Source organism: Kogia breviceps, chromosome 11 (genome assembly GCF_026419965.1).
Source record: "Kogia breviceps isolate mKogBre1 chromosome 11, mKogBre1 haplotype 1, whole genome shotgun sequence".
Lineage (NCBI taxonomy): Eukaryota > Metazoa > Chordata > Mammalia > Artiodactyla > Physeteridae > Kogia > Kogia breviceps.
The window spans coordinates 48,982,740-48,999,825 of NC_081320.1; the positions used below are offsets into that span (position 1 = coordinate 48,982,740).

The 17,086-nt window shown below is 48.5% G+C and overlaps 1 long non-coding RNA gene across 2 annotated transcripts; it reads right to left on the reverse strand.

Moving 5' to 3' along the window:
• Positions 1 to 6,759: 6,759 nt before the first annotated feature.
• Positions 6,760 to 16,813, reverse strand: LOC136792146 (uncharacterized). Of its 2 annotated transcripts, none has more exons than XR_010835517.1 (3): positions 15,900 to 16,813; positions 8,071 to 9,001; positions 6,760 to 6,914 (listed from the first exon to the last, which is right to left on the reverse strand). It is a non-coding gene; the product is annotated as an uncharacterized lncRNA (long non-coding RNA). The 2 variants fall into 2 exon arrangements; XR_010835518.1 differs by having other exon boundaries at positions 6,767 to 6,810; positions 15,900 to 16,422.
• Positions 16,814 to 17,086: the final 273 nt, after the last annotated feature.

Consider the following 17,086-nt stretch of genomic DNA (forward strand, 5'->3'; position numbering starts at 1 on the left):
CAACAGAGGGCAGAGTTAGCGGGCTTCCCAGAGGGAGTAGCTGAACCACATGCACCCCTGGGGGCACAGAACTCCACTGCTGGGCAGGACTGACTGTATGGTGCCCAGTGCGTGTCCCCTAGGAAGAGGCCACCATCTCTGTGTTACCTTCCAGTGTTGCAAATAGCACACAGCAAGTCTTAAGACTCTGACTAACATTGTTGAAATGTTATATTCATTGGGACAGCTGATTTTTTTCTGAGATCTATTTAAAAAAAGGCATTAGTTATGGTTTTTCCCTTCTCCAGGATTAGTCATGCAGTGAAGGATCAGAAGAGGTGTCACTCATTACACATGTCCTAATATGAGTCGAGTGGGTACGTTGTTATTAACAACACTCTTAACCATCAGTGTTGATAACGGGACTGCTCCCTGCCAGACCCTGTGGTAAGTGTTTCACTCACGGTGTCCCAGCCGGTTCTCTCAACAGCTTCTCCCCGTGGGAAGTAGGTACCTGTATTTCACCAGCAATTGTAACCTGTGTCATAATTTTATGCTGGCCTAAAAAAGAAAAACAAAAGCCAATTAATCGACACAAGAGTTTCTTGGTACTTACCAGTTTTATTTTGTACTTACTGAAAGAGCTCTTTTGAGATTTATTTAAAGATATTTGCCATACCTCACTCCTGTGCATAGATAAAAAGCAAAATACAAGTGAAATAAATTGGTTATGGTGTTTCCAAACTTCCTCACACTTGGGGGCCACTCTTCTCATCACGCTTTGACTCAGAGTCACGGTGGCCTGTGTTTTTCCCCCACATTGTTGTCCTGGATGCCAAGAGCTTGGTGACACAGCGTCATTAAAAGGAGGCTCCACTACTGTCTCTGGGGTTTTCTCCCTGGCAGCTGACAGCTGGTCAGCAAGTTTTGATGTCCAGGCAGTGACAACAAGGTCCCGACTTCAGCCTGCCTGACATACACGTTAAGACACATCCTGGGCTTCCCTGGTGGGGCAGTGGTTAAGAATCCGCCTGCCAACGCAGGGGACACGGGTTCGAGCCCGGGTCCGGGAAGACCCCACATGCCGTGGAGCAACTAAGCCCGTGCGCCACAACTACTGAGCCTGTGCTCTAGAGCCCGCGGCCACAACTACTGAAGCCCGAGCACCTAGAGCCTGTGCTCCACAACAAGAGAAGCCACCGCAGTGAGAAGCCCGTGCACCGCAACGAAGAGTAGCCCCCGCTCACCACAACTAGAGAAAGCCTGGGGAAAGCAACAAGACCCAACGCAGCCAAAAATAAATAAATAAATTTATTTTTAAAAAAAAAACGGACAATAACAAGTGTTGGTGAGGATGTGGGGAAATTGAAAACCTCATACATTGCTTTTGGGAACATAAAATAGTTGCTGCTGCTGTGAAGAATAGCCTGGCAGCTCCTTGAAAGGTTAAACAAAGATCTACCATACGACCCAGCGATTCCATTACCTGAAAGAACTGAAAACATAGATTCACACAAAAACTTGTACATGAATGTTCATAGCAGCATTATTAATTATGGTTAAAAAATGGAAACAAGGGCTTCCCTGGTGGCGCAGTGGTTGAGAATCCGCCTGCCGATGCAGGGGACGCGGGTTCGTGCACCGGTCTGGGAAGATCCCACGTGCCGCGGAGCGGCTGGGCCCTTGAGCCATGGCCGCTGAGCCTGCGCGTCCGGAGCCTGTGCTCCGCAACGGGAGAGGCCACAACAGTGAGAGGCCCGTGTACCGCAAAATAAATAAAATTAAATTAAAAAAAATGGAAACAACCCAAATGTTCATCAGCAGATGAATGGATAAACCAAAGTGGTATATCCAGACAACAGAGCCACAAAAAGGAATGAAGTCCTGATACGTACTATAACACAGATGAACCCTGAAGATATTCTAAGTAAAAGAAGCCTGTCACAAAAGGCCACATACTGTATGATTCCCTTTATATGAAATGTCCAGAAAAGGCAAATCTATAGAGGCAGAAAGCAGATTAGTGGTTTCCAGGGGCTGCGTGGGTGGGAAATGGGAACTGATCGCTCACAGGCACGGGGTTTCTTTTGGGGATGATAAAAATGTCCTGGAACTAGATAGTGGTGATGGTTGTACAACGTTATGAATATACTAAAAACCACTCATTTATATACTTTAAAGTGGTAATTTTATGTTATGAGAATTATATCACAATAAAAAAATCATTTTAATAAAAGAACTGATTTACTTCTCCACCTACACTCCTGTGGGATAATAAAAATGTAACTGGTCGCCCATCAAATGGAAAACACTGATGTGGACAAGACCCCTCAGGCCAGAGGCGGTACAGAGGCTGAGCTTTTAAAATTCACACTCTGTGTGATCTCCAAGGCCCTTATGAAAGTGGTGTTTGTTTCTATTTCCTTACCTCCAGTCACTTGCCATATTTTGATAATGCTCTAAATTACAGGACCCAGAGCTGGTCTTTAATTACAGAGTGCTTTAATAGGGCTTTGCTGGCAAATACCATAGAATTAAAGGAGCCACTAATGAAATACAGCATCGTTTTATCTGTGCACCAGGGGCAGCTTTTAAAACGCAATTAGTACCATGCAAGATATTTATTTAGGATTTTATCTCATTTATTCATTCCATCTCCAAAGGAGTGTTGTGCGTGCAGCTGTGTTTTACTCCTTCACACGACTATTTTCTCACTTTCAATCCACTCCTTTCTTCCCTCTTAGACTCCAGGGAGCCAGAATGTCAGCGGCTTAAGGGGCTGATTAAGGAAAGCCAACATCTTAAAGATTTTCACCCATTCCGCTCCCTGCTCTTCCCTGGCATGGAGGGAGGGGAATCAAGCTAAAACACTTACTGGGTGCCCAAACGTCACCTCCAGGAAAGCAGCACATCTCCTGGGCGAGGCATGACAAGGCCTGTCCAGCCTGGTCCCTCCCCTCCATCCCAGCTCCAGGCACACTTGTCATGCCAACTACTCCCCATTCTCAGAGGGGACCAGGCACTTCCTCACATCTCAGTTATGCCTCAAGTGCCCATGATAGTGTCATATCCTCCGTAAAGCCCTCTTGACACACTTTCCCACCCCAATCACTCAACCTACCTTCCCACCCCAGACAGAATCCATTCCTTCTGGGTCCCATAGCCCATATCCAGTAATTCCCATTTTGGTCCCCTGATAGGCTGTCAGCAGTGTGTGTGTCTTCCCCTCCATGGTGGGACCCTCGAGGGTAGAGGAACGATTTCATCTTTGTATGCCCCAGTGCCACAGGCCACTTCATGCTGCGCACAGGAAATGCCCAACAAATATTTGCTCTATGAAACCATTTCAGGTCTTTCCTGTGCACAGGAGCCCTCAATCAATCAGTGTCTCTTAAACCTCTCATCCTCCTGAAGACGCTGGGTTGATTTGGCTATGGCCTGTGGCGAGGCTGCTTCGGAACAAGCAGGTTTTGACCAGTTGCACAAGTGCCCACAGTGCTAGGTGCAGTGGACATCACAGAGACCAGGACAACATGAGCCGGCTTGCAAGGAGTTCATAATCCAGCCGTGAGAGCCAAGTATCCATATTGAGAATGACAACAGGGCAAAGCTGGCTGTTTAGAACTCACCTGCCTTGTAAGGCGAGCAGGCTGTGCCCGATGGCGGCCCTTGGTTCTTCCCAGCTCCCTGAACGAGCCAGATGTGCGAGTTTGAGGGAAGGAGCTGGGAAAGCTGAATTTTTTCCACCATGAAGAGAGAAAAATTGGAGCTCCCCAAGGAACCCATGAGGGAGGGGATCAAGTACAGAGTTGGGAGGAGGAAAAGGAAAGCAATGAGACAAAGTGGCAGAAGACCGCAGCGTGAGCCCGCCTCACCCAAGACTGTCTACGTGAGGGGCTGTAGAAACCAAAGAAGGACTGAGCTTCACACCAGCCATGACTTGGCCGAACAACTAAACTGCTCTTAGAGGTGGGAGCCCATGAGGCAGAAAGGTCCATGAGAAATGAAAACCTCTTCTCTGCTTCCCCAAATTTGTAGAAATGGGGCGGGGGCTTTGGAGAGCCATTGACGTTGGCATCCATGTGTCTGTGTGTGTTTGGTGTTTCGGGGGGATCAACGTGATTTCATATAGAAAACTTCTTTAAAATCTCCCAGATCTGCTCCCCTCTCTCCTCCTCCATAACCTCTCACCAGAACTAGTCCAGTAGCACCTCTAACTGCAACCACCCCAGCTCCCCCACTAATCCATTTCCACCTTGCAGCTAGAGCTCAGGGTAACCATGTGATGCAGATCTGATCATGTCACCCTCTTCCTGGACTCTCCCCGCTTATACCTTGTAATGACTTTCCACGCTTCTTGGGGTAAATTTGGTCCTGAGGGTCAGAAAGCCCTACCAAATCAGGCTTAAAATACAAGGCAATTTATTGGCTCCCCCACAGGTGACTGGAGTAGAGTCAGCTTCAGGCACTGCACAATCAGGACACTAGCACCATATTCTGTTATTCTCTTAGCTCTGCCTTCCTCCCTAGGTGTCAGCTTTATCCACAGCCCAGCTTCCTTTCAATCAGCATCAAGTGGAACACCCCCAGGGAAAAAAAAAAAAAAAAAAAAAGAACATCTTGCCCAGCCACGAAATAAAATTCCTTCCCTTCGGCCTGAGTGAGACAACTGAGACCATGTGCTCATTCCCGACCAAAAAAATTCCTAGTGATATGCCTATCCACTGAATCCTTTCCTTCCCTGCTCCTGGTGGGAAATGGATCCTTTGGTATAAAAACACATTGAAATGATGCTAAAAGATACAATTGGGGGCTTCCCTGGTGGCGCAGTGATTGAGAGTCCACCTGCCGATGCAGGGGACGCGGGTTCGTGCCCCGGTCCGGGAAGATCCCACATGCCGCGGAGCGGCTGGGCCCGTGAGCCATGGCCGCTGAGCCTGCGCGTCAGGAGCCTGTGCTCCGCAATGGGAGAGGCCACAACAGTGAGAGGCCCACCTAGCACCAAAAAAAAAAAAAAAAAAAGATACAATTGGCATTAAACTTAGAAAGTTTTACTTTAATGATGCTCAACTATGAAAAAAATGAAAGAACTATCAACCTTAAAGTTCTCCACTGTCCTTGATGAAGGATCTGAGACCGGAAGTGCCCGGGGCCTTGAGCTCAAGGTAGTGAGCATTAAGGGCAAAGGGCTAGAGCCTGGAGGAAGGAAGACAACCGGGGACCAGGGGCTGCTGGCCTCATAAGAGATGGATTTTGAATGGATGGGATAGAAGAGATAAGAAAATGTTGCTGTAGTATCTTCTGCACCCTGGGTGGGATCTCACTCAGCTTAGTTTTTTCTTTCTGAAAATGAATTTAGCCAACAAAAGAATTGAAATTAGGGACTCAAACAGCCGCCGAAGTTCCGAACATTCTCCACGGTAGCCAAAAGGTAGAAACAAACCAAATTTCCACTGATGGATGAATGGATACACAGAATGTGTATATACATACAGTGGAATATTATTCAGCCTTTAAAAGGAATGGAATTCTGACACATGGGTGAACCTTAAAGATATGCTAAGTGAAATAAGCCAGATACAAAAGAAAATACTGATTCCACTTATATAAGATTCCTAGAATAGCCAAATTGATAGAGACAGAAAATAGAATAGTGGTTGCTAGGGGCTGGGGGTACAGAATGGGGAGTTATGTGTAGCGTTTCAGAACATGGGAAGATGAACACATTCTGAAGATGGACGGTGGTGACAGTTGCACAACAGTGTGAATGTATTTAATGCTACTGAGTTGTGCAGTTAAAAACAGGTTAAAATGGCAAATTTTATGTTATGTATATTTTACCACAATTTTAAAAAAGGACTTAGGGGCTTCCCTGGTGGCGCAGTGGTTGAGAGTCCGACTGCCGATGCAGGGGACACGGGTTCGTGCCCCGGTCGGGGAAGATCCCACATGCCGCGGAGCGGCTGGGCCCGTGACCCATGGCCGCTGAGCCTGCACGTCCGGAGCCTGTGCTCCGCAACGGGAGAGGCCACAGCAGTGAGAGACCCGCGTACCGCAAAAAATAAAAAACAAAAAAAACAAAAAAACTTTAAAAATAAAATAAAATAAATAAAAATAAAAAAGGACTTGGTTCACCTTTCCAGGCATTGGGGGCACAACAAAGGGGTGACAGGAGATTCTCAAAGAATGACTGTTGGTTGATTGGGCCATCTGGATAAAAGACACATTGATAGTGATACACTTTCCTTTCGGTTCCATGACGCTGATTATGATGACCAAGATGATGACTAGACGCGGGCCTCCCACAGAGGAAGCCTTGAGGCAGCCCAGAGTGAGAATGGACTCCTCCCACCCCTGCACAGACTAATCCCCAGCACACCCAGTCCCTCTGAATCAGGGCAGGCTCTTTCTGAGATGGGTGTGTTTCCCACTTCTGTTCTCTGCAGGGAAGAGGCTGCAGGGTGGCAGGAGGGAGGAGAGATGGTAGGGGGAGTTTCCTTCTGTCGGGCAGGAAAATAGCGCAAGGAAACAGAGCTATCCCTACTCTTTGAATGGCAAATGTCTCTTTCAGACCTCCTTTTAGAGAGTCCCCTCCTGCCGTTTTAACAGAGGGATGATGGAACAGCTGTCACCAGTTGGGTCTGACTCATTCGTTTATCATCTCTCCCCTCCCCTCTCCCTAACCCCCTCCCTCCAAACCCACCCACCCCGAAAATGCCTGAGCACAGTTGACTATTTTAAGAACTGAATTCCCCGTCGGCATGGCAACTTCGGCTGTACCTCTTGTCACTGCTGCCTGGATGGAAGAAAAGCCACCTTTCACCAGGATTCCTGCAGCCAACAGAAGAGATGGTTCACAGATCACACATGGCCACAGGGTGGACATCTAGTTTCTGTCGCATATTCTTCTTTGTGTGTTTGCTTGTTTTATAGCCCTTTAAGAATGTAAAAAAAACATTCTTAGCTGACTGGCCTTACAAAAACAGGCCCTGGGCCAGAAATGGCCCAAGGACCATAGTTTACGCAACCTTTGTTTAGGACAAGAGCAGCAGGTGTTCGCTCTGCCTGGGTTTCTCATTGTGGAAGTTTTAATGGTTGTGAAGGGTGAGGGGGCTGCTGGGGAGAAGATGGGAAGGCGTTGTGGAAGGACAGCATGATTAATTGATTTTTAAACATTTCCCCCTTCTATCTATACTTTATTATACTTTAAAGGTTTATTTATATTCTTCTTATGCTTCAAAGCTAAAATGTTAGGCTATCCCATTTTCACCACAGCCCTAATAAGGATTAAGGTTTACAATCTATGAGTTCCTTTAGTAGATAATGGTGTTTATTTCATACCTCTTATCATTCTTCACAAAGACCAGATTTTCTTCAAAAGTGTTGAAAGAACATTTTGAATGTTTCTTTTGTTTGAAAATTTTTTAGAAAAAAATTTTTTTAATTTTAATTTAAAATGAATTATTACACAAATAAGAATTCTAAAATAAACTCCCATGTACCTGAAGGGCGTTTCTGTGTAAATTAAAGAAACAGTTTCTACTTTCTTAAAACATGGATTGAAAGGGGGAAATGATACCTTTGCAATTAGTAGTTGTATGGAATCCAGTTCTAGGTCATATTGGGGGGAGGGGTGGGAGAAACATCTGTGGGAATGAAAAGGGGATCATTCTTTGATGGTTACCATGGAAACCACTAGATTAAGATGGTTGAGTTTGCTTATGGGGCAGTGAGGTTCCTGCTAACGGACTCTGGGTCAGAACTGTAAGAGAGCCCTTAGGCTGGTCCCCAAGGATACCTCGCTGTCTCTGAAGCTCCCTCCCAACCCCTAATACTGTTTGAGGATACTCTCATTCTGAATTTCTAGGGTTTGATGAAAAGAAAGACACTGTAGTGTTTCGTTCCTCAATTTTAGAGCTTTGTTTTGTATTGAGTAAGCTAGGGTCAAAGTGTTCATCTGCATACCCACTTCGAGGTGTTCTGGGATTTTGTGGTAGACCACTCCTGTCCTGTTTATAATAGGAGGGCCCCTATGTCCCTGGAAAAAAGCCCTAGAAGGACTGGTGGGGGTCTTGTGGTATTGATGCCCACCTCAGAATGCAGAAAGTACGACCATGAGCCCCGGAGGAACAAGGAATCCAACTTAAGCCAATGAGATTCAGAGGGTCCAGACGCATTTCCCCCCTCCTGAAAGAACTTGACCCCGACGTAGAATATCTCTCAGTCGCCAATATCCAGAGCTGCTTTAGACATCAGATAATTCGCTCTTAGGCATATCAGTAAGAAGTGGAGCTTTGTCATCGGACTCCTTGAACTCGGTTCCGTTATTTCTACCATGGCGTACTCTGTCACCTAATGGCATTGGTGGTGGGGAAGGAATCCACAAGATGCCTAGCATCCATAAAGGGCAGGCACAGAGGCAGAAGCGGGCTGGAATTAGTCACCAAGGGATAAACGTGCGCAGAGTGACAAACAAGAGGCCGCGGAGGACCGACGTAGATCTTAAGCGATGGGGCCACAGCGCGGCGATCCCCAAACTTGAGGATCCTTAGGGCTCTCCCGCTGCTCCAGAAGGAAAAGGCTGCACGGAGGAGGCACGGCCACCAGGGGGCGCGCGGGCCCCGGGATCTCGGGAATCTGGGGCGGCGGGGAGGGAAAGAAACTGGAAGGATGGCGCAATACCTGCTTTCTCCCCAGGATATAACCGGCAAACAGCAAGGACAGGTATCTCCTGGGCAGCTGCTTGCCCGTCCGTATCTCCCACAAAATCAGAAGTCCCTCGAGGGCGGTGACTGTGTTTTCGTTCCCTTGCTCCCCCGACGGCACATGAGTTCCCTTGTCCCCATCCTAGGTTTGCTGAGTGTTAAAGGAACACTTTCTCACCCTGGAAGGTGGGAAGGGGGCACCTGGAGGAGGGGTGCTTTGAGGCAGCTGTTTGAGACATGTCAGATGGTCACCACGGTGAACTCCAACGGTTGGCGCGGAAGGCGAGCTTGTACACTTGAAAATTTGGGGGCGGAGCCTACGGGACGGGCAAGAAATAAGACAGTGGTTCTCAAATTTCTTAACCTCAGGACCCCTATATACTCTTAACATTATTTAGGGCCACAAAGAGTGTTCTATTACCATATTAGAAATTAAACTGAAAATCTTTAAATATTTATTTACTTAAAATTACAATAGTAAATCCACTACATTAACATATATACATAAATATATTTTTTTTAAAAACCTATATTTTCCAAAACAAAAAAAGTTAGTGAGAAGTGTGGCTCCATTTTACATTCCTGCAATTTTTAAAAATGTTTAGCTTAATAAAAGACAGATGGAGTCTCTTATCTGCTTCTGGACTCACTATCAGACTGAGTTTTTGCAAAGCACATAGCTTCAAACATTCACGAGAAAATGAGAGTGAAAAAGGCAAATAACATCGTATTTTGAAAACGGTTTTCATCTCGCAGACTTCCTCCCCATTTTGATGTTAAATAGAATATAAATTACATACAGTGTCATTTTTGGATAAGAATTGAGAGGCTTTTTGTAAAAGGCAGTTTGCCTGAGGTGAAGGCTGAGGGCTGAAGGCCAGATTGCCTTCAAGTTCACCCACTGGAAAGATGTGGCCTCCATGGCCAGTGGTAACAGAAAACAGAGCCTCAGCTGGCGTAGACACACGTGTGTTGTGTGAGTGTCAGAACCCTGTTATAGCTGACTTTTCACTGTCTGCTGTTCTGAATTACAGAAGGCAGAATGGTGGCCAGACTTCCTCTCTTGAGGCCAAAAGCATATGAGAAAGTTGATTCCCCTTGGGGACGGGCTTGTTTTCCTAATTCAGATACTCTGCTAACTTTGAACCCATTGAGGGGTTCTTATCAATTCAAAAATATTTCAGAACAATGGCCCCCCTCACCTCACACCTGTTAGAACTGCTATCATCAAAAAGACAGGAGATAACAAGTGTTGGAAAGGAGGTGGGAAAAAGGGAACCCTTGTGCACTGTGTGTGGGAATGTATTGAATAAATTGATAGAGCCACTATGGAAAACAGTATGGAGGTTCCTGAAAAAATTAACAATACAACTACCGTATGATCCAGCAATCCCACTTCTGGGTATATATCTAAAGAAAGTGAAAACAGGATCCTGAAGAAATGCCTGCATGCCATGTTCATTGTAGCATTGTTCACAACAGCCAAGATATGGAAACAACCTATGTGTTTGTCAACAGACAAATGAATAAAGAAGATGTGGCATATATGTACATACAATGGAATATTATGCAGCCATGAGAAAGAAGGAAATCCTACCATTTGCAGCAAGATGGATGGACCTTGAGGGCATTATGCTAAGTGAAATAAGTCAGACAGAGAAAGACAAATACTGGATGTTATCACTTCTATATGTGGAATCTAAAAAAGCCAAATGCATAGAAACAAAGAGTAGAATGGTGGTTACCAGGGGCTGGGGTGGGAGGGTTGGGGGAAGATGGGGAGATATTGATCAAAGGGAACAAACTTCCAGTTATAAGATGAATTAGTTCTGGGGAATCTTAATATACAGCATGTTGATGATAGTTAATGATACCATATTGTATACTTGAAAGCTGCTAAGAGAGTAGATCTTAAATGTTCTCACCACAAAAAAGAAATATTAATTATGAGATGTGATGGAAGTATTAGCTAACGCTTTGATGATTAATCATTTTGCAATATGTAAGTATCAAATCAACACGTCATACACCTTAAACTTCCACGATGTTATACGTCAATTATGTCTCAGTAAAGCTGGAGAGGGGCAGTGTGGAATGCTACCACAGTGGCCCCAACATCTCCACGCCCTAGGCCTGCCCTGGGGTCTGTGCAGAATGCCCCAGTCTCAACGAAGAGGCAACGTGGGGAGACCTCCAGAGTCAAGTAACAGATCAGGAAAGCTTCTTCCCAGTTAATTCCCTCCCGGGACACCTCACCGGAGTGATGGTCACAGTCATCCTAGGAATGGCACAGGGCCCACCTCACATCCAGCAGGGGCGGAGGCTGGCTCTTAAAGCTCCGGGTGCATTCTTGAACCCCCAGGTTTGGGAGCCTCTGGCCTCCTCTTTCCCCATCTACCTATTCTACAAAGACCCTCGGTCCTTAGGCACCTTGGGGTCTCTAGGGGCATGTATTTAAAATTTGGAGTTCCCTGGCCCAATCCCTAGAGAGCCCAGTAGCTGGAGATTAGATAGACCTGGGATGGGCCCTAGAACAAGTTCTAAACAAGCAGCCCACTTCATGCTGCTATAAGTGGCCCAGAACCACCCTGTGCCTCAAGGGTTTCTGCAGCCTGTGTGTTACAGTCTGAGTGTCACAAAGAGACTTGAGGGCCCAACTCAGAATCAGCGCAACCTTCGCCTTATGTCCCTTATCCTTTGAACAATCAGACCCCTTCCTGGGAACTGAAATTTTAAACCCAGGGTTTAAAAGTCTCATTGGATGAAGGTGACAGTCTTCCCCCGCAATCCCAGAATGATGTGTTCTAAGAAGATCCTCGTCTTCTCAGACTCTAACCGGGCTGCAAGCACTGCCCACTCACCGTCTCCACACTTCACTACCACCCTTCTACTACGGCATGAGTCGATGTGTTTGTGGATGCATACACATCCATCTTTCAAAAGAGCCAGGTTAAAGGTGCAGCAGGCAGGAGAAAAAGGGGGGGGGCAGATTTATGAACTCAGCTTTCTTCATACCAGGAGCCCCACTCCTACCACCTTCTCCTCCAAGTCGGTAGAGGATATTTCAGCGCCATCATCACAGAAGGAGCTGCTGCCCCCTCTCTGCCCAACCCCCTGCCCGGGCCACTGGTTAGAACGGCCACCTGCCTGACTGGCTCACTGATTTGCTAACAGGACTCCTGGACTCTGGCTCCCTCAGGAGAGTCCATGGCCCCTCATTCTCTGCCTTTGTCCCTGGCTTTCACATTTACTCGGCCTGGCACACATTAGTGAATATTAACTCATTTCATGAATCGCTTAAAGCGTCAAGTTGCGGCGAGTAGCTTTTTTCTTTTTTTCCCCCCCAGTTGTGTCTAGGCACACACAAACACGCACTTAGGAATGGAATTGGGTTGATGGTGTCCTCTTTAACCTCTGGGCAGCCCAATTCATTTTCTGCTGTGGTCTGAACTCTGGGGGAACCCTCAGCGGAATCTGGGGCTCTTCACCATCAGCTTTGGAAGACTCGATCCTGGGGGAGACTTGATGGAAATGATGAACGTGCACAAGTCAGGGCTAACTCCCAATTCTGGACACCAAGGCAGGTCCCATGCCAGCTACACCTGCGTCCCTGGGTGGCCCTGGGCTTCCCCAGTGATTGCAACTGGTAGCCAGGTTGAGGAACACCACCCAACTCCCAGTTCTTGGGAACATTTTCCCTTCTGCCCTAGTGGCTTTTGGAAGTCATTCCCCCAAAAAGATGGCTTCACCAAGGAAAAGAAAAACTATCAGAAGTCCTTGAAGTGAAATTCCCACAGGAGTTCAGGGCACCCCCAACTATGCCACTTTGTTATTCTGATTATTTTGAGCTGAGGGCAGTTAAAAACCAGCAAAGGTGGGGAGAGGCTTTCTCCAAACTCCCCTTATCTGCCTAAGACAGACCCTCCAAAAGAAATTCAATTGTTAAAAAAAAATCTCCTCGCTGGGAGTTTCACCAATCAGGGAAGATTGTCACAGGAGAGGACACGAAGAGTCCACACAACACCCTGACAAACTTTGTCACAAACTATTGTATCTCCCATCTGCTCTTCAAGGGGCCCTTTCATCTTGCCCCTAGATTGCCCCTTCCCTATAAAGACGGTATATAAGCTCTCAAATCTCATCACCTTTCTGGGTACTCACGTTTTCTCCTGTGATGTCCCTGTCCATGTAACGTTAGAAATCAACACCTGTGTATATCTTTTCTCCCGTTAATCTGCCTGTTGCACGTTTATTTCAGAGACCCAGCTATCGAACCTAGGGGGGTAGAGGAAAAGTCTTTCCTCTCCTACATCGTCAGCCATTCCTTCTTTTTTTCATCAGATATTTATTGAGCACCTACCATGCTAAGTTGTCTGCTAGGTATCAGAGATACTAAGTTGAAAACGGAATATGCGTCAGGCCTCAGGAGGCAGAGTGGAGGGACCAGACACTAAAAACCAGCAGCTGCAGGGAGAGCCCGGCCTGCTCCCCAGGACCCTGGCCCATCGCAGAGGGAGGGAGGACGCTAGGAGTGACTAAGGATATTTCTGGGAAACGGGACTCATCCACGGCAACTTCTCAGCACCTACGAGAGGGGCAATTTCAGGCACAACATGGTTCTGTGTCCTGGGAGCGCCAGCATTTTTTAAACACAGGCTCTTAACGTTATTCATATCACGCCTTCTATGCTCTGTAGGAGGTGGTGCTGTTGCCTCCATTGTACAGATGAAGAAACTGAGACTCAGCGAGATGAATCAGCTTGCCTAAATCCCTCAGGAAGAAGAGCTGCAAGCAAACCTCCAGTCTGACTTCAGAGCCCTTTTTGTAACAGCTCTAGAGAGACGGGCTTCACTGAAGGAGCTGGTAAAAACGGACAGATGCCAGGGCCTGGCATCTCAGTGCAGCCCTGGAAACACCAGGTGTCATCAGCAGAGCTGGCAGCTGGGGGTGCCGGTGTCAGCAGTGTTGGGAGAGGGCTTTGGGGCAGCTGTAGAAGGTGGCGCTGGTGGCCTCAGCAATCCTGGTGGGCCGGCAGCCAGCCGTCCCCCCGCGGCACGATAGCTGATATTTATTGAACATTTACGGTGTGCCAGACACTGCGTAAGTACTTAACGTGGATTAACTTTTTTAATATTTACAACAACTCCCACTTTTACGGATTAGGAAACCAAGGCCCCAGGAGGCAAGGTAACTTTCCCTGGTCAGCATCTGATAAATGAGAAGCCAAGGTCTGAACCCAGGCACGCTGACTGCTGGGCTGGTGCGCTTTGGCGCTGCGCTCTGAACGTCCTAGGGGCGGCTTAGGGATCTAATATCTTGACGTGTGTTTACTTATCAGTAGCGTGCCCGAGGGAGAAGAGGGCCAGTGAGTGGATTGCAAAAATGGCTACGATACTTTGTAGCTCCTTCCACCAGGAGATGAAGTCCGTTTCCCACCTCTTGAGTTTAGCACAGCCTGGCGACTAGTGCGGTGGGAGCGAGGGCGGCCCGTTTCCAGCCCAGGCCTCAAGAAGCCTTGTGGCTCTGCTGTCCCCATCCTTGGAAGCCCGCTGCTCCAGCAGGCAGCCTGGGGTCGGCTGTCCTGCCTTATGAGAGGGACGTGGCCCTGTCGCCCTCTCACCCTAGCTGACAGCCTGCTAACCACCAGATATGTGGGTGAAGCCGTCCTAACCCATCCAACGACCTGCCGGCTCACCACAGACACACACACAGGCTCCACAAAGCCAGGCTAGCTAGACGCTGCCCCGCTGACACCCACAGAGTCAGGAGCCAATAAATACACGTTTTTTGTTTTAGGCCACCGGGTGGCTTGTTGTGTAGCAATAAACACAGCAGAAAACACCTCAGAGAGAGGGAAGGTATGAAGTTGGAGGAATTCCCACCAGACAGTATGAGTAACTGGAAACCCTTCAGGCAGGGAAAAGAGATTCCGAGGAAAACAGTGAGGGCTGGGGTGGGGGGTGTGGGGGGGGGCACCTGCCTGTTTCCTCAGAAACCCAGCACGCTCACCCCTTCCGGCTTCCACCAGGTGAAGGAGGAACCGTACTCTTCCGAAGAGAAATTCCAGAGAGAGAGGAAGCTGAAGCAGGGGTACTCTGCTCCGCAGGGAGGGTGTCCGCAGTCAGCCCAAGGTGGCTGCCTCGTGGCAGACACGTTGGCGTTGCATGTTGAGCAGAGAGAGAAAACCCAAGACAGTCCTGTGGACCTGGGATCCTGGGTGTCATGGAAGGGATCCAGCTACTCCACTGGAGGAGCCCCGATCCAGACAATGAGCTGTGTGAGCCTAAACTCAAGCAGCAGCTGTAAGAATGAGGAGAAGCTGGAAAAGGGGAGAAACGTTTAGGATGTACAAGGAACAAGAAAACTTGGGGCAAATTGAAATAGGGGGAATGGTCAGTGGGAGTGGGGCAGCCTAAAATAACATTGCTGTTCAGAGTACAAAAGGATGCCCCGGGAGATAACAAGAGGGGGAAAAAAGATTCGATGAGACTTATTAAATGTCATCACCATATAACATTTACATATTATGGTATAATCATGCCTTTTGGTGATGACATTGGTGATTTTTGGACATAGCCTGCCACCGGCCCTTGTTTTAAGGATTACCCTTCCTTGAGGCATTTGAATTTTAAAGAGAACCAAAGCCTTTGGGTAAGGGATGACGCTGTATTCACAGAATTTCAGGCAGCCATTGAGAGAGAAACAAGGGTTTTTCTTTTACGTTGGCCCCTTCCCGGGGCTCTTGGCCTGGGCACTAGCCCCGAAACCACAAAAAAAGCATTTCCCAGGACCTTGGCGTCGCAACACCTTAAACTCCCTTCCTCCCAAGTTTTCCCAGTGTTTCTCAGACTTGGGGAAGCGACTCTCCCCGCTCTGGAACCTGGGGGTGGGGGCGGCCGATCCCCCGCGCGGCCGCCAGAGGGCACTGCTCCGTCGCCGGGAGCGCCGCGGCAGCCTGGGCGTGTGGCCTGGGGTGGGCATTTTTGTGTTGTTCAAATGCCAGCATTGATTGCTCACTCCTTTCCCAAACATGTTTCTAATTTACCCGGTATCTCGTCTACGTGAAACACTCAAGAACAACAACAACTAAAGAATGCATACTTAACTTTAGTTACCGGGTGAGCAAAAGGGGTTTGACACCAAATGCAGTTTTGTTCCAGAAACCTCTGGGACTGGGGCAGAGCAGCCAGCAAGGGCTCTCCAGAGGCTACTCACCGGTTAGGACAGAGGCACGTGGAAACAGACACACCGAACCTCGACCCTGGATAGGCTCTTGCTAGCACTCAACAAGCCGGCAGCTTTCCGCTCCAGAGGACGGGTTCGTTTCCGGCCAAGTTCAGAAGCTGGTGCCCGAAGAGGGTGCCGTGCGGGACCGCGGAGAAGCCACCCGCGGCCCTGGGCAGGCGGCGGGCTCCGGCTTCCCGCCTGGTCCCTGGCTGCGTGCGGCGCCCTGGGGAGCAGAGGCGCTCGCATGCGGATGGGGGGAGAGGGACGGGTTGGGGGGCGATCCGGGCGCTCGGGGCAGCAGTAGGGTGAAGGCGGGGAGGCAGGGGGAGAGGACGAGGAGGGGAGCAGAGGGAGAGTCCTGTCTGGTGGAGGTGGCGGGGACGGCCCCTCGGGCTAGGATGAAAGCCTGACCGCCACAAATAGAAGTCATCAGCGAAGAGACCTAAGGATGCGTTTGGCTGCGGGGAGGTCTCTAGGAGACAAAGCTCCTAATCCCAGGGTGGGGGCTGGGATGGGAACCCGGGGCGGGGGTTGGGGGGGGTGGGAAGGAGTGTCTGATTGACAGCTGGGTTCTGTTTTTCGTACCAGAAAAAAAAAAAAAAAAAAATCCCCTGGCCCCTGGGGGAGATTGCTCAGTCACTTTTCTTCTGCAGGAAGCTGCTTCTTGTTGGAGCCTCCTGGGATTGGCAGAGTTAAAATCCTTTAACCCAAGATGCCTTGGGCCTTTTGTTCCGCTCTGACAATGGAATTGGGTGGAGGGGCCGGGAAGGCAAGGAGCTAGGTCTGGGGTGTATCCGTGGGGTGGGCGTCTGGTGAAGCTGTGTTCAGTCACAGGGTGAAAAAAAGCGATTTGGTCGTGCGTGTGTCTGTGTGTGTGTGTGTCTGTGTCTGTGTCTGTGTGTGCGTGCGCACGCGCGGGCGTTGGGGAAAAGGTGTAAGGAAGCCCAAGGCAGGGCACCAGCTCGTTAACACGTGTGTATGAGTACCTGCTGTGCAGCTCAGCAAACCTTTAATTACCCGGGGAGAACTTCCAAAACTGAGAACTGAATATTGGTCCCTAAAAGGTTGGATAATGGATTTTTCTTGCATCTCAATCCAAAGGGACAGATCTCCAACTCCCCTGGGCTCCCAGACTCTTCTAGATGTTTTGTCTTCTAAAATTCTGTGCTCCCATG